At 45.9% G+C, this 17,437-nt stretch overlaps 7 non-coding genes across 7 annotated transcripts; all 7 read left to right on the top strand.

Moving 5' to 3' along the window:
- The first annotated feature begins 1,540 nt into the window (after window positions 1-1,540).
- On the top strand, window positions 1,541-1,731 carry LOC130349011 (U2 spliceosomal RNA). The gene has a single exon (XR_008886446.1). It is a non-coding gene; the product is annotated as a U2 spliceosomal RNA (small nuclear RNA).
- A 2,073-nt stretch (window positions 1,732-3,804) lies between these two features.
- Window positions 3,805-3,995, top strand: LOC130349010 (U2 spliceosomal RNA). Its single transcript, XR_008886445.1, has one exon. It is a non-coding gene; the product is annotated as a U2 spliceosomal RNA (small nuclear RNA).
- A 2,078-nt stretch (window positions 3,996-6,073) lies between these two features.
- Window positions 6,074-6,264, top strand: LOC130349009 (U2 spliceosomal RNA). The gene has a single exon (XR_008886444.1). It is a non-coding gene; the product is annotated as a U2 spliceosomal RNA (small nuclear RNA).
- A 2,083-nt stretch (window positions 6,265-8,347) lies between these two features.
- Window positions 8,348-8,538, top strand: LOC130349008 (U2 spliceosomal RNA). The gene has a single exon (XR_008886443.1). It is a non-coding gene; the product is annotated as a U2 spliceosomal RNA (small nuclear RNA).
- Window positions 8,539-10,623: 2,085 nt separating this feature from the next.
- On the top strand, window positions 10,624-10,814 carry LOC130349007 (U2 spliceosomal RNA). Its single transcript, XR_008886442.1, has one exon. It is a non-coding gene; the product is annotated as a U2 spliceosomal RNA (small nuclear RNA).
- A 2,094-nt stretch (window positions 10,815-12,908) lies between these two features.
- On the top strand, window positions 12,909-13,099 carry LOC130349006 (U2 spliceosomal RNA). Its single transcript, XR_008886441.1, has one exon. It is a non-coding gene; the product is annotated as a U2 spliceosomal RNA (small nuclear RNA).
- Window positions 13,100-16,732: 3,633 nt separating this feature from the next.
- On the top strand, window positions 16,733-16,924 carry LOC130349056 (U2 spliceosomal RNA). Its single transcript, XR_008886485.1, has one exon. It is a non-coding gene; the product is annotated as a U2 spliceosomal RNA (small nuclear RNA).
- Window positions 16,925-17,437: the final 513 nt, after the last annotated feature.

The following is a 17,437-nucleotide window of genomic DNA, read 5'->3' as shown; positions in this document are numbered from 1 at the left end:
ATTGCAAAGGCAAAGACAAATGCTTCCAGCCATCCATTGCACTAATGGATTGGTCATCAGCTGGCTGTCTATGTCCCGCATCAATATAGACCAAAGTACAGAGGGTTAGGCTATGCTATTGTGCACCTACCTGATGCATCAGAAGGTGCGAGGCCCTTGCTAAATTCTGTGCACAGACTTTGAGATCTATACTTTAGACTGTATCTAAACCTGCTCCAACATGGACTGACATTCTGGCCTACTTTCAGCCGATGCGACTTGTCTGTCGCTGAACAGTCGCTTTTTATGTATTCAGCACCTATGTATAATGTTGTAAAAATGCTCTAGAAGCTAAAGTCGCAGAAATGTCACACATATTTGGCCTGCAACTTTCTGTGCGACAAATTCAGACAGGAAAAATCAGTATAAATCCTTAGAAAATTATCCCCCAGTGTCTCCTTCTGCTGGCGGTATTGAATAAGCATTGCTGCACTGATGGGGTATGCATTAGACGAAAAAAAAGAAGAAAAAGAAGAATAATACGCCCAGAAAAGAGGCGAAAAGGAGAAAAACGTAAAAAAACGTGAAAAAAAAGTAAGAGGAAGAGAAGGGAAAAAAAGGTGGAAATGGGTTTAAAAGTGATTTCGGCGGAGAAATATATATATATATATATATATATATATATATACGCGCACACACACACATATATATAAACGTATTCTCTGTTGAGATATTGCAGCCGCTGCTGTGTCCAGGCCCAGGAGCCTTAGCACTGTGCTGTGATGTCACTCAATACCACTGACATCACTAGGTGTAAACAACATCTCTCCTTTGCTGTGTATGTGACTATGGAGCTGTTTGGTGATGTCGTCTATTATGGCCTTCATAGAAGCAACAGGAGATTGTTGCATCCATCTAGAACCCTCAGAACTACAGTGCTATGATGTCACTCACTTCCACAGGCCTTGCAGAGTGTAAACAACAACAACCCAGCTTTGTTGTGTATGTAACCATAGGGATTTGTGATGTCACCTAGAACCTTCACAGCAGCGACAGCTTTATGAGGAGCATCAGCACTGCTCTGCCTGAGCAGAACCATCACCGCCATAGGTTGTCAAATAACCCGGATTTAACCCACACAGGTAAGTCCAATGGGGTGCAGGCATGTCCTCTATGCTTACAGCTTCCCGTGGGTGTTGGTTTGATACCGTTTGGGGACAGCCAAGGAGGCATCTGCAGGCAACAAAGGTAGGTGTGTGCTTGTGTGTGTGTTTCCTATGCAGATCCTAAGCCCAGTGTCACATGCAAGTAGGAGGAGTAAGAAGGGTTCCTGGCAAATCCGGGTTATGGATTGCATTTAAAAAGGCCCCGTGGGAGTGCAATGGGCCCCTGTCTTGCTGCTTAGCAATAATGGTATGGGTTTAGGTTCTGCTGTGTGTACTGGTGGTTGACTGCCCCCCAGCCCAGAGTGTGCATGGAAAATTGTCTGGCAGCCTCCCTGACAGCAAGCAGTGATAGTGCCCATGAAGGGGACCTTGTTGGGCCCGCCCCTTTCACGGTTATCGCTTCTCGGCCTTTTGGCTAAGATCAAGTGTAGTATCTGTTCTTATCAGTTTAATATCTGATACGTCCCCTATCTGGGGACCATATATTAAATGGATTTTTGAGAACGGGGGCCGATTTCGAAGCTTGCTTCCGTCGCCCTATGCATTGACCCGATATGGCAGTATCTTCGGGTACAGTGCACCACCCCCTTACAGGGTTAAAAAGAAAGATTCCTACTTTCATTGCTACCTGCTTGCTGGCTAGCCAGCTAGCCAGCCCTGTGGGCCTTGCTGCTGCAGCCAAAAAACAAAAGGTGGTGCTGCTGCTGCTGCTTCTGCTGCTTCTGCTTGTGTCTGGCCGCTGTTGAAGCGTCCAGGCACAGGACTTCTGCTGCTGCTGACTAAATGGCCTCCTTAATTGGATCATTTGAGTAGCCAGCACACCTGTGCAGGTAGGGCATGACATGATAGGCAGCTGCCTTGATAGCGGGTGGGTGCTGAATGTTCCTAAATGACAAAATAAGATTAATGCTTATGAAGAAATATAAAATCTCATCCCTTCCCCAATATCGCGCCACACCCCTACCCCTTAATTCCCTGGTTGAGCTTGATGGACATATGTCTTTTTTCGACCGTACTAACTATGTAACTATGTAACATAACATGGGGGGGGGGGGGGTCTCCTGGCTGTTCACACAGGTGTGTCATTGCTGTACATTGACCATGCATTGCTTCTGTGGTATTGCAAAGGCAAAGACAAATGCTTCCAGCCATCCATTGCACTAATGGATTGGTCATCAGCTGGCTGTCTATGTCCCGCATCAATATAGACCAAAGTACAGAGGGTTAGGCTATGCTATTGTGCACCTACCTGATGCATCAGAAGGTGCGAGGCCCTTGCTAAATTCTGTGCACAGACTTTGAGATCTATACTTTAGACTGTATCTAAACCTGCTCCAACATGGACTGACATTCTGGCCTACTTTCAGCCGATGCGACTTGTCTGTCGCTGAACAGTCGCTTTTTATGTATTCAGCACCTATTTATAATGTTGTAAAAATGCTCTAGAAGCTAAAGTCGCAGAAATGTCACACATATTTGGCCTGCAACTTTCTGTGCGACAAATTCAGACAGGAAAAATCAGTATAAATCCTTAGAAAATTATCCCCCAGTGTCTCCTTCTGCTGGCGGTATTGAATAAGCATTGCTGCACTGATGGGGTATGCATTAGACGAAAAAAAAGAAGAAAAAGAAGAATAATACGCCCAGAAAAGAGGCGAAAAGGAGAAAAACGTAAAAAAACGTGAAAAAAAAGTAAGAGGAAGAGAAGGGAAAAAAAGGTGGAAATGGGTTTAAAAGTGATTTCGGCGGAGAAATATATATATATATATATATATATATATATATACGCGCACACACACACATATATATAAACGTATTCTCCGTTGAGATATTGCAGCCGCTGCTGTGTCCAGGCCCAGGAGCCTTAGCACTGTGCTGTGATGTCACTCAATACCACTGACATCACTAGGTGTAAACAACATCTCTCCTTTGCTGTGTATGTGACTATGGAGCTGTTTGGTGATGTCGTCTATTATGGCCTTCATAGAAGCAACAGGAGATTGTTGCATCCATCTAGAACCCTCAGAACTACAGTGCTATGATGTCACTCACTTCCACAGGCCTTGCAGAGTGTAAACAACAACAACCCAGCTTTGTTGTGTATGTAACCATAGGGATTTGTGATGTCACCTAGAACCTTCACAGCAGCGACAGCTTTATGAGGAGCATCAGCACTGCTCTGCCTGAGCAGAACCATCACCGCCATAGGTTGTCAAATAACCCGGATTTAACCCACACAGGTAAGTCCAATGGGGTGCAGGCATGTCCTCTATGCTTACAGCTTCCCGTGGGTGTTGGTTTGATACCGTTTGGGGACAGCCAAGGAGGCATCTGCAGGCAACAAAGGTAGGTGTGTGCTTGTGTGTGTGTTTCCTATGCAGATCCTAAGCCCAGTGTCACATGCAAGTAGGAGGAGTAAGAAGGGTTCCTGGCAAATCCGGGTTATGGATTGCATTTAAAAAGGCCCCGTGGGAGTGCAATGGGCCCCTGTCTTGCTGCTTAGCAATAATGGTATGGGTTTAGGTTCTGCTGTGTGTACTGGTGGTTGACTGCCCCCCAGCCCAGAGTGTGCATGGAAAATTGTCTGGCAGCCTCCCTGACAGCAAGCAGTGATAGTGCCCATGAAGGGGACCTTGTTGGGCCCGCCCCTTTCACGGTTATCGCTTCTCGGCCTTTTGGCTAAGATCAAGTGTAGTATCTGTTCTTATCAGTTTAATATCTGATACGTCCCCTATCTGGGGACCATATATTAAATGGATTTTTGAGAACGGGGGCCGATTTCGAAGCTTGCTTCCGTCGCCCTATGCATTGACCCGATATGGCAGTATCTTCGGGTACAGTGCACCACCCCCTTACAGGGTTAAAAAGAAAGATTCCTACTTTCATTGCTACCTGCTTGCTGGCTAGCCAGCTAGCCAGCCCTGTGGGCCTTGCTGCTGCAGCCAAAAAACAAAAGGTGGTGCTGCTGCTTCTGCTGCTTCTGCTTGTGTCTGGCCGCTGTTGGAGCGTCCAGGCACAGGACTTCTGCTGCTGCTGACTAAATGGCCTCCTTAATTGGATCATTTGAGTAGCCAGCACACCTGTGCAGGTAGGGCATGACATGATAGGCAGCTGCCTTGATAGCGGGTGGGTGCTGAATGTTCCTAATTGACAAAATAAGATTAATGCTTATGAAGAAATATAAAATCTCATCCCTTCCCCAATATCGCGCCACACCCCTACCCCTTAATTCCCTGGTTGAACTTGATGGACATATGTCTTTTTTCGACCGTACTAACTATGTAACTATGTAACATAACATGGGGGGGGGGGGGGGGTCTCCTGGCTGTTCACACAGGTGTGTCATTGCTGTACATTGACCATGCATTGCTTCTGTGGTATTGCAAAGGCAAAGACAAATGCTTCCAGCCATCCATTGCACTAATGGATTGGTCATCAGCTGGCTGTCTATGTCCCGCATCAATATAGACCAAAGTACAGAGGGTTAGGCTATGCTATTGTGCACCTACCTGATGCATCAGAAGGTGCGAGGCCCTTGCTAAATTCTGTGCACAGACTTTGAGATCTATACTTTAGACTGTATCTAAACCTGCTCCAACATGGACTGACATTCTGGCCTACTTTCAGCCGATGCGACTTGTCTGTCGCTGAACAGTCGCTTTTTATGTATTCAGCACCTATGTATAATGTTGTAAAAATGCTCTAGAAGCTAAAGTCGCAGAAATGTCACACATATTTGGCCTGCAACTTTCTGTGCGACAAATTCAGACAGGAAAAATCAGTATAAATCCTTAGAAAATTATCCCCCAGTGTCTCCATCTGCTGGCGGTATTGAATAAGCATTGCTGCACTGATGGGGTATGCATTAGACGAAAAAAAAGAAGAAAAAGAAGAATAATACGCCCAGAAAAGAGGCGAAAAGGAGAAAAACGTAAAAAAACGTGAAAAAAAAGTAAGAGGAAGAGAAGGGAAAAAAAGGTGGAAATGGGTTTAAAAGTGATTTCGGCGGAGAAATATATATATATATATATATATATTATATATATATATATATACGCGCACACACACACATATATATAAACGTATTCTCCGTTGAGATATTGCAGCCGCTGCTGTGTCCAGGCCCAGGAGCCTTAGCACTGTGCTGTGATGTCACTCAATACCACTGACATCACTAGGTGTAAACAACATCTCTCCTTTGCTGTGTATGTGACTATGGAGCTGTTTGGTGATGTCGTCTATTATGGCCTTCATAGAAGCAACAGGAGATTGTTGCATCCATCTAGAACCCTCAGAACTACAGTGCTATGATGTCACTCACTTCCACAGGCCTTGCAGAGTGTAAACAACAACAACCCAGCTTTGTTGTGTATGTAACCATAGGGATTTGTGATGTCACCTAGAACCTTCACAGCAGCGACAGCTTTATGAGGAGCATCAGCACTGCTCTGCCTGAGCAGAACCATCACCGCCATAGGTTGTCAAATAACCCGGATTTAACCCACACAGGTAAGTCCAATGGGGTGCAGGCATGTCCTCTATGCTTACAGCTTCCCGTGGGTGTTGGTTTGATACCGTTTGGGGACAGCCAAGGAGGCATCTGCAGGCAACAAAGGTAGGTGTGTGCTTGTGTGTGTGTTTCCTATGCAGATCCTAAGCCCAGTGTCACATGCAAGTAGGAGGAGTAAGAAGGGTTCCTGGCAAATCCGGGTTATGGATTGCATTTAAAAAGGCCCCGTGGGAGTGCAATGGGCCCCTGTCTTGCTGCTTAGCAATAATGGTATGGGTTTAGGTTCTGCTGTGTGTACTGGTGGTTGACTGCCCCCCAGCCCAGAGTGTGCATGGAAAATTGTCTGGCAGCCTCCCTGACAGCAAGCAGTGATAGTGCCCATGAAGGGGACCTTGTTGGGCCCGCCCCTTTCACGGTTATCGCTTCTCGGCCTTTTGGCTAAGATCAAGTGTAGTATCTGTTCTTATCAGTTTAATATCTGATACGTCCCCTATCTGGGGACCATATATTAAATGGATTTTTGAGAACGGGGGCCGATTTCGAAGCTTGCTTCCGTCGCCCTATGCATTGACCCGATATGGCAGTATCTTCGGGTACAGTGCACCACCCCCTTACAGGGTTAAAAAGAAAGATTCCTACTTTCATTGCTACCTGCTTGCTGGCTAGCCAGCTAGCCAGCCCTGTGGGCCTTGCTGCTGCAGCCAAAAAACAAAAGGTGGTGCTGCTGCTGCTGCTTCTGCTGCTTCTGCTTGTGTCTGGCCGCTGTTGGAGCGTCCAGGCACAGGACTTCTGCTGCTGCTGACTAAATGGCCTCCTTAATTGGATCATTTGAGTAGCCAGCACACCTGTGCAGGTAGGGCATGACATGATAGGCAGCTGCCTTGATAGCGGGTGGGTGCTGAATGTTCCTAATTGACAAAATAAGATTAATGCTTATGAAGAAATATAAAATCTCATCCCTTCCCCAATATCGCGCCACACCCCTACCCCTTAATTCCCTGGTTGAACTTGATGGACATATGTCTTTTTTCGACCGTACTAACTATGTAACTATGTAACATAACATGGGGGGGGGGGGTCTCCTGGCTGTTCACACAGGTGTGTCATTGCTGTACATTGACCATGCATTGCTTCTGTGGTATTGCAAAGGCAAAGACAAATGCTTCCAGCCATCCATTGCACTAATGGATTGGTCATCAGCTGGCTGTCTATGTCCCGCATCAATATAGACCAAAGTACAGAGGGTTAGGCTATGCTATTGTGCACCTACCTGATGCATCAGAAGGTGCGAGGCCCTTGCTAAATTCTGTGCACAGACTTTGAGATCTATACTTTAGACTGTATCTAAACCTGCTCCAACATGGACTGACATTCTGGCCTACTTTCAGCCGATGCGACTTGTCTGTCGCTGAACAGTCGCTTTTTATGTATTCAGCACCTATGTATAATGTTGTAAAAATGCTCTAGAAGCTAAAGTCGCAGAAATGTCACACATATTTGGCCTGCAACTTTCTGTGCGACAAATTCAGACAGGAAAAATCAGTATAAATCCTTAGAAAATTATCCCCCAGTGTCTCCATCTGCTGGCGGTATTGAATAAGCATTGCTGCACTGATGGGGTATGCATTAGACGAAAAAAAAGAAGAAAAAGAAGAATAATACGCCCAGAAAAGAGGCGAAAAGGAGAAAAACGTAAAAAAACGTGAAAAAAAAGTAAGAGGAAGAGAAGGGAAAAAAAGGTGGAAATGGGTTTAAAAGTGATTTCGGCGGAGAAATATATATATATATATATATATATATATATATATATATATATATACGCGCACACACACACATATATATAAACGTATTCTCCGTTGAGATATTGCAGCCGCTGCTGTGTCCAGGCCCAGGAGCCTTAGCACTGTGCTGTGATGTCACTCAATACCACTGACATCACTAGGTGTAAACAACATCTCTCCTTTGCTGTGTATGTGACTATGGAGCTGTTTGGTGATGTCGTCTATTATGGCCTTCATAGAAGCAACAGGAGATTGTTGCATCCATCTAGAACCCTCAGAACTACAGTGCTATGATGTCACTCACTTCCACAGGCCTTGCAGAGTGTAAACAACAACAACCCAGCTTTGTTGTGTATGTAACCATAGGGATTTGTGATGTCACCTAGAACCTTCACAGCAGCGACAGCTTTATGAGGAGCATCAGCACTGCTCTGCCTGAGCAGAACCATCACCGCCATAGGTTGTCAAATAACCCGGATTTAACCCACACAGGTAAGTCCAATGGGGTGCAGGCATGTCCTCTATGCTTACAGCTTCCCGTGGGTGTTGGTTTGATACCGTTTGGGGACAGCCAAGGAGGCATCTGCAGGCAACAAAGGTAGGTGTGTGCTTGTGTGTGTGTTTCCTATGCAGATCCTAAGCCCAGTGTCACATGCAAGTAGGAGGAGTAAGAAGGGTTCCTGGCAAATCCGGGTTATGGATTGCATTTAAAAAGGCCCCGTGGGAGTGCAATGGGCCCCTGTCTTGCTGCTTAGCAATAATGGTATGGGTTTAGGTTCTGCTGTGTGTACTGGTGGTTGACTGCCCCCCAGCCCAGAGTGTGCATGGAAAATTGTCTGGCAGCCTCCCTGACAGCAAGCAGTGATAGTGCCCATGAAGGGGACCTTGTTGGGCCCGCCCCTTTCACGGTTATCGCTTCTCGGCCTTTTGGCTAAGATCAAGTGTAGTATCTGTTCTTATCAGTTTAATATCTGATACGTCCCCTATCTGGGGACCATATATTAAATGGATTTTTGAGAACGGGGGCCGATTTCGAAGCTTGCTTCCGTCGCCCTATGCATTGACCCGATATGGCAGTATCTTCGGGTACAGTGCACCACCCCCTTACAGGGTTAAAAAGAAAGATTCCTACTTTCATTGCTACCTGCTTGCTGGCTAGCCAGCTAGCCAGCCCTGTGGGCCTTGCTGCTGCAGCCAAAAAACAAAAGGTGGTGCTGCTGCTGCTGCTTCTGCTGCTTCTGCTTGTGTCTGGCCGCTGTTGGAGCGTCCAGGCACAGGACTTCTGCTGCTGCTGACTAAATGGCCTCCTTAATTGGATCATTTGAGTAGCCAGCACACCTGTGCAGGTAGGGCATGACATGATAGGCAGCTGCCTTGATAGCGGGTGGGTGCTGAATGTTCCTAATTGACAAAATAAGATTAATGCTTATGAAGAAATATAAAATCTCATCCCTTCCCCAATATCGCGCCACACCCCTACCCCTTAATTCCCTGGTTGAACTTGATGGACATATGTCTTTTTTCGACCGTACTAACTATGTAACTATGTAACATAACATGGGGGGGGGGGGGGGGTCTCCTGGCTGTTCACACAGGTGTGTCATTGCTGTACATTGACCATGCATTGCTTCTGTGGTATTGCAAAGGCAAAGACAAATGCTTCCAGCCATCCATTGCACTAATGGATTGGTCATCAGCTGGCTGTCTATGTCCCGCATCAATATAGACCAAAGTACAGAGGGTTAGGCTATGCTATTGTGCACCTACCTGATGCATCAGAAGGTGCGAGGCCCTTGCTAAATTCTGTGCACAGACTTTGAGATCTATACTTTAGACTGTATCTAAACCTGCTCCAACATGGACTGACATTCTGGCCTACTTTCAGCCGATGCGACTTGTCTGTCGCTGAACAGTCGCTTTTTATGTATTCAGCACCTATGTATAATGTTGTAAAAATGCTCTAGAAGCTAAAGTCGCAGAAATGTCACACATATTTGGCCTGCAACTTTCTGTGCGACAAATTCAGACAGGAAAAATCAGTATAAATCCTTAGAAAATTATCCCCCAGTGTCTCCATCTGCTGGCGGTATTGAATAAGCATTGCTGCACTGATGGGGTATGCATTAGACGAAAAAAAAGAAGAAAAAGAAGAATAATACGTCCAGAAAAGAGGCGAAAAGGAGAAAAACGTAAAAAAACGTGAAAAAAAAGTAAGAGGAAGAGAAGGGAAAAAAAGGTGGAAATGGGTTTAAAAGTGATTTCGGCGGAGAAATATATATATATATATATATATATATATATATATATATATATACGCGCACACACACACATATATATAAACGTATTCTCCGTTGAGATATTGCAGCCGCTGCTGTGTCCAGGCCCAGGAGCCTTAGCACTGTGCTGTGATGTCACTCAATACCACTGACATCACTAGGTGTAAACAACATCTCTCCTTTGCTGTGTATGTGACTATGGAGCTGTTTGGTGATGTCGTCTATTATGGCCTTCATAGAAGCAACAGGAGATTGTTGCATCCATCTAGAACCCTCAGAACTACAGTGCTATGATGTCACTCACTTCCACAGGCCTTGCAGAGTGTAAACAACAACAACCCAGCTTTGTTGTGTATGTAACCATAGGGATTTGTGATGTCACCTAGAACCTTCACAGCAGCGACAGCTTTATGAGGAGCATCAGCACTGCTCTGCCTGAGCAGAACCATCACCGCCATAGGTTGTCAAATAACCCGGATTTAACCCACACAGGTAAGTCCAATGGGGTGCAGGCATGTCCTCTATGCTTACAGCTTCCCGTGGGTGTTGGTTTGATACCGTTTGGGGACAGCCAAGGAGGCATCTGCAGGCAACAAAGGTAGGTGTGTGCTTGTGTGTGTGTTTCCTATGCAGATCCTAAGCCCAGTGTCACATGCAAGTAGGAGGAGTAAGAAGGGTTCCTGGCAAATCCGGGTTATGGATTGCATTTAAAAAGGCCCCGTGGGAGTGCAATGGGCCCCTGTCTTGCTGCTTAGCAATAATGGTATGGGTTTAGGTTCTGCTGTGTGTACTGGTGGTTGACTGCCCCCCAGCCCAGAGTGTGCATGGAAAATTGTCTGGCAGCCTCCCTGACAGCAAGCAGTGATAGTGCCCATGAAGGGGACCTTGTTGGGCCCGCCCCTTTCACGGTTATCGCTTCTCGGCCTTTTGGCTAAGATCAAGTGTAGTATCTGTTCTTATCAGTTTAATATCTGATACGTCCCCTATCTGGGGACCATATATTAAATGGATTTTTGAGAACGGGGGCCGATTTCGAAGCTTGCTTCCGTCGCCCTATGCATTGACCCGATATGGCAGTATCTTCGGGTACAGTGCACCACCCCCTTACAGGGTTAAAAAGAAAGATTCCTACTTTCATTGCTACCTGCTTGCTGGCTAGCCAGCTAGCCAGCCCTGTGGGCCTTGCTGCTGCAGCCAAAAAACAAAAGGTGGTGCTGCTGCTGCTGCTTCTGCTGCTTCTGCTTGTGTCTGGCCGCTGTTGGAGCGTCCAGGCACAGGACTTCTGCTGCTGCTGACTAAATGGCCTCCTTAATTGGATCATTTGAGTAGCCAGCACACCTGTGCAGGTAGGGCATGACATGATAGGCAGCTGCCTTGATAGCGGGTGGGTGCTGAATGTTCCTAATTGACAAAATAAGATTAATGCTTATGAAGAAATATAAAATCTCATCCCTTCCCCAATATCGCGCCACACCCCTACCCCTTAATTCCCTGGTTGAACTTGATGGACATATGTCTTTTTTCGACCGTACTAACTATGTAACTATGTAACATAACATGGGGGGGGGGGGGGGGGGGTCTCCTGGCTGTTCACACAGGTGTGTCATTGCTGTACATTGACCATGCATTGCTTCTGTGGTATTGCAAAGGCAAAGACAAATGCTTCCAGCCATCCATTGCACTAATGGATTGGTCATCAGCTGGCTGTCTATGTCCCGCATCAATATAGACCAAAGTACAGAGGGTTAGGCTATGCTATTGTGCACCTACCTGATGCATCAGAAGGTGCGAGGCCCTTGCTAAATTCTGTGCACAGACTTTGAGATCTATACTTTAGACTGTATCTAAACCTGCTCCAACATGGACTGACATTCTGGCCTACTTTCAGCCGATGCGACTTGTCTGTCGCTGAACAGTCGCTTTTTATGTATTCAGCACCTATGTATAATGTTGTAAAAATGCTCTAGAAGCTAAAGTCGCAGAAATGTCACACATATTTGGCCTGCAACTTTCTGTGCGACAAATTCAGACAGGAAAAATCAGTATAAATCCTTAGAAAATTATCCCTCAGTGTCTCCATCTGCTGGCGGTATTGAATAAGCATTGCTGCACTGATGGGGTATGCATTAGACGAAAAAAAAGAAGAAAAAGAAGAATAATACGCCCAGAAAAGAGGCGAAAAGGAGAAAAACGTAAAAAAACGTGAAAAAAAAGTAAGAGGAAGAGAAGGGAAAAAAAGGTGGAAATGGGTTTAAAAGTGATTTCGGCGGAGAAATATATATATATATATATATATATATATATATATATATATATATGCGCACACACACACATATATATAAACGTATTCTCCGTTGAGATATTGCAGCCGCTGCTGTGTCCAGGCCCAGGAGCCTTAGCACTGTGCTGTGATGTCACTCAATACCACTGACATCACTAGGTGTAAACAACATCTCTCCTTTGCTGTGTATGTGACTATGGAGCTGTTTGGTGATGTCGTCTATTATGGCCTTCATAGAAGCAACAGGAGATTGTTGCATCCATCTAGAACCCTCAGAACTACAGTGCTATGATGTCACTCACTTCCACAGGCCTTGCAGAGTGTAAACAACAACAACCCAGCTTTGTTGTGTATGTAACCATAGGGATTTGTGATGTCACCTAGAACCTTCACAGCAGCGACAGCTTTATGAGGAGCATCAGCACTGCTCTGCCTGAGCAGAACCATCACCGCCATAGGTTGTCAAATAACCCGGATTTAACCCACACAGGTAAGTCCAATGGGGTGCAGGCATGTCCTCTATGCTTACAGCTTCCCGTGGGTGTTGGTTTGATACCGTTTGGGGACAGCCAAGGAGGCATCTGCAGGCAACAAAGGTAGGTGTGTGCTTGTGTGTGTGTTTCCTATGCAGATCCTAAGCCCAGTGTCACATGCAAGTAGGAGGAGTAAGAAGGGTTCCTGGCAAATCCGGGTCCGGGTTATGGATTGCATTTAAAAAGGCCCCGTGGGAGTGCAATGGGCCCCTGTCTTGCTGCTTAGCAATAATGGTATGGGTTTAGGTTCTGCTGTGTGTACTGGTGGTTGACTGCCCCCCAGCCCAGAGTGTGCATGGAAAATTGTCTGGCAGCCTCCCTGACAGCAAGCAGTGATAGTGCCCATGAAGGGGACCTTGTTGGGCCCGCCCCTTTCACGGTTATCGCTTCTCGGCCTTTTGGCTAAGATCAAGTGTAGTATCTGTTCTTATCAGTTTAATATCTGATACGTCCCCTATCTGGGGACCATATATTAAATGGATTTTTGAGAACGGGGGCCGATTTCGAAGCTTGCTTCCGTCGCCCTATGCATTGACCCGATATGGCAGTATCTTCGGGTACAGTGCACCACCCCCTTACAGGGTTAAAAAGAAAGATTCCTACTTTCATTGCTACCTGCTTGCTGGCTAGCCAGCTAGCCAGCCCTGTGGGCCTTGCTGCTGCAGCCAAAAAACAAAAGGTGGTGCTGCTGCTGCTGCTTCTGCTGCTTCTGCTTGTGTCTGGCCGCTGTTGGAGCGTCCAGGCACAGGACTTCTGCTGCTGCTGACTAAATGGCCTCCTTAATTGGATCATTTGAGTAGCCAGCACACCTGTGCAGGTAGGGCATGACATGATAGGCAGCTGCCTTGATAGCGGGTGGGTGCTGAATGTTCCTAATTGACAAAATAAGATTAATGCTTATGAAGAAATATAAAATCTCATCCCTTCCCCAATATCGCGCCACACCCCTACCCCTTAATTCCCTGGTTGAACTTGATGGACATATGTCTTTTTTCGACCGTACTAACTATGTAACTATGTAACATAACATGGGGGGGGGGGGGGGGTCTCCTGGCTGTTCACACAGGTGTGTCATTGCTGTACATTGACCATGCATTGCTTCTGTGGTATTGCAAAGGCAAAGACAAATGCTTCCAGCCATCCATTGCACTAATGGATTGGTCATCAGCTGGCTGTCTATGTCCCGCATCAATATAGACCAAAGTACAGAGGGTTAGGCTATGCTATTGTGCACCTACCTGATGCATCAGAAGGTGCGAGGCCCTTGCTAAATTCTGTGCACAGACTTTGAGATCTATACTTTAGACTGTATCTAAACCTGCTCCAACATGGACTGACATTCTGGCCTACTTTCAGCCGATGCGACTTGTCTGTCGCTGAACAGTCGCTTTTTATGTATTCAGCACCTATGTATAATGTTGTAAAAATGCTCTAGAAGCTAAAGTCGCAGAAATGTCACACATATTTGGCCTGCAACTTTCTGTGCGACAAATTCAGACAGGAAAAATCAGTATAAATCCTTAGAAAATTATCCCCCAGTGTCTCCATCTGCTGGCGGTATTGAATAAGCATTGCTGCACTGATGGGGTATGCATTAGACGAAAAAAAAGAAGAAAAAGAAGAATAATACGCCCAGAAAAGAGGCGAAAAGGAGAAAAACGTAAAAAAACGTGAAAAAAAAGTAAGAGGAAGAGAAGGGAAAAAAAGGTGGAAATGGGTTTAAAAGTGATTTCGGCGGAGAAATATATATATATATATATATATATATATATATATATATACGCGCACACACACACATATATATAAACGTATTCTCCGTTGAGATATTGCAGCCGCTGCTGTGTCCAGGCCCAGGAGCCTTAGCACTGTGCTGTGATGTCACTCAATACCACTGACATCACTAGGTGTAAACAACATCTCTCCTTTGCTGTGTATGTGACTATGGAGCTGTTTGGTGATGTCGTCTATTATGGCCTTCATAGAAGCAACAGGAGATTGTTGCATCCATCTAGAACCCTCAGAACTACAGTGCTATGATGTCACTCACTTCCACAGGCCTTGCAGAGTGTAAACAACAACAACCCAGCTTTGTTGTGTATGTAACCATAGGGATTTGTGATGTCACCTAGAACCTTCACAGCAGCGACAGCTTTATGAGGAGCATCAGCACTGCTCTGCCTGAGCAGAACCATCACCGCCATAGGTTGTCAAATAACCCGGATTTAACCCACACAGGTAAGTCCAATGGGGTGCAGGCATGTCCTCTATGCTTACAGCTTCCCGTGGGTGTTGGTTTGATACCGTTTGGGGACAGCCAAGGAGGCATCTGCAGGCAACAAAGGTAGGTGTGTGCTTGTGTGTGTGTTTCCTATGCAGATCCTAAGCCCAGTGTCACATGCAAGTAGGAGGAGTAAGAAGGGTTCCTGGCAAATCCGGGTTATGGATTGCATTTAAAAAGGCCCCGTGGGAGTGCAATGGGCCCCTGTCTTGCTGCTTAGCAATAATGGTATGGGTTTAGGTTCTGCTGTGTGTACTGGTGGTTGACTGCCCCCCAGCCCAGAGTGTGCATGGAAAATTGTCTGGCAGCCTCCCTGACAGCAAGCAGTGATAGTGCCCATGAAGGGGACCTTGTTGGGCCCGCCCCTTTCACGGTTATCGCTTCTCGGCCTTTTGGCTAAGATCAAGTGTAGTTCTGCTCACTTGGTCTGGCCAGAGGGTGTCTGGGGTACCCGGCTCCTTTGCCTGGGGGGATCGTCCTTCTTAACGGAGGGACTTCACCCCCCTGCTGCTATCAGGGAGCCGGCTTAGTCCCCAGACAACGGGAGGCGATCCCCACCTACCTACTTCGGTGGGGGAGGTGTCTGGACATCATGGACATGGAGGAAGATTGCGGTTTTTCTTCGGAAGGCGTGCCGCCTTTTGCGAGACTTCGGAATGGAGTTCGTATTTCCCTGCTCGATGTCCGGAAGAAGGAAAGAGGCCTTGTCTTTGTCGTGGAAGAAGTGCTGTTTAAGTTGCTGGAAGTCAAGAGGGAGCAAATCCTATCCATGCTTGAGTTTCCCAGAAGTGGATACTACGACGTGGTGCTGGCTTCTGAAGAGGACTATGAGTCATTTTGGAACATATTGCAGCAAAAGAAGGTATGTCCGGTTTTGGAAGGGGTGGAGATAGTTCCACATTTCCCACGTAGAGAACGATTGGTGACTATAAGGATGTATAGCCCATATACTTCGGAGGAGGATATCGTTACCTTTTTGTCTCGATTCTGTGACAGTGTTCTGCCTAAAGGCAAGGTATTTAATCAATATGGACTATGGACCACCAAGTGGAGGTTCCATGTGAAATTTAAAATGGCAGATGGCAAGTTAGTGATCCCCCCAGGACGGTTTAAAATTGGTTCTGTGAACGGGGATCTGTATTTTTCTGGCATGCAAGATTTTTGCCGCAAATGTAAACAGTACGGTCACAGAAAGGAGGATTGCACGTTTTTGTGGTGTTTCAAGTGTCAAGAGGAGGGTCACGACGTGGAAAATTGTCAAAAGAAAAGGAAATGCCATCTGTGTGGTGAGGAGGGCCATCTGCTTGGCTCGTGTCCTAAGAAAAAGTCTGAGAAAAATTCAGAGAAAAAGGAAGCTGTAAAAAGAAGCAGAGAGGAACCAGCTGAAGTGAAAGAACCAGAAGTGGAGCAGGTTCCAACTAGAAGACCTACAGAGCAGAAGAAGAAGAGAGAGGAGGAAGTGTATGTGCCAGTGCAGTATTTTGGTGTGCTTGGTGGTTTGTTGGAAAATTTGTCGGAAGCAGAAAGAAAAACGTTTGACAAAGATATGATGGATCTAAAGATAGGCTTGAAGAACCGGGAGGAAGAAGCTCGGGATAAAGTCTATTTTTCTTTCAAGGCAGACATGAACCGTTTTGTTGAAACGTATAAAATTCCAGGCTGGTTAGCGTCTCAAGTTAAGAAAGATATAGCAAATGGCAATATCAGTCGAGGACTGATAGACTTTCTAATGGTGTTTGCATGGAGGAAGGGGATGACCTTCTAATTTGGTTTTGCTTAATTAGAAAGTAATGTTTGGTTTTGCTATTTTATGTTGTTTCTTATTTTGTTTTTAAATGTTCTATTTTGTTTCATTAGTGTTTAAGAAAAGAAATAAAAACATGTTACCTGATGATGAACACAAAATTGAGTTCCAAATAAGATCTTGGAACTCTGAGTGAGTTCTGAGGGCTAACTTAAAAAAAAAATCTGTTCTTATCAGTTTAATATCTGATACGTCCCCTATCTGGGGACCATATATTAAATGGATTTTTGAGAACGGGGGCCGATTTCGAAGCTTGCTTCCGTCGCCCTATGCATTGACCCGATATGGCAGTATCTTCGGGTACAGTGCACCACCCCCTTACAGGGTTAAAAAGAAAGATTCCTACTTTCATTGCTACCTGCTTGCTGGCTAGCCAGCTAGCCAGCCCTGTGGGCCTTGCTGCTGCAGCCAAAAAACAAAAGGTGGTGCTGCTGCTGCTGCTTCTGCTGCTTCTGCTTGTGTCTGGCCGCTGTTGGAGCGTCCAGGCACAGGACTTCTGCTGCTGCTGACTAAATGGCCTCCTTAATTGGATCATTTGAGTAGCCAGCACACCTGTGCAGGTAGGGCATGACATGATAGGCAGCTGCCTTGATAGCGGGTGGGTGCTGAATGTTCCTAATTGACAAAATAAGATTAATGCTTATGAAGAAATATAAAATCTCATCCCTTCCCCAATATCGCGCCACACCCCTACCCCTTAATTCCCTGGTTGAACTTGATGGACATATGTCTTTTTTCGACCGTACTAACTATGTAACTATGTAACATAACATGGGGGGGGGGTCTCCTGGCTGTTCACACAGGTGTGTCATTGCTGTACATTGACCAT

This window comes from Hyla sarda, unplaced genomic scaffold, assembly GCF_029499605.1.
Source record: "Hyla sarda isolate aHylSar1 unplaced genomic scaffold, aHylSar1.hap1 scaffold_908, whole genome shotgun sequence".
Lineage (NCBI taxonomy): Eukaryota > Metazoa > Chordata > Amphibia > Anura > Hylidae > Hyla > Hyla sarda.
Note: the sequence above shows the minus strand (reverse complement) of the source record. Positions and strands in the feature narration are given on the sequence as shown.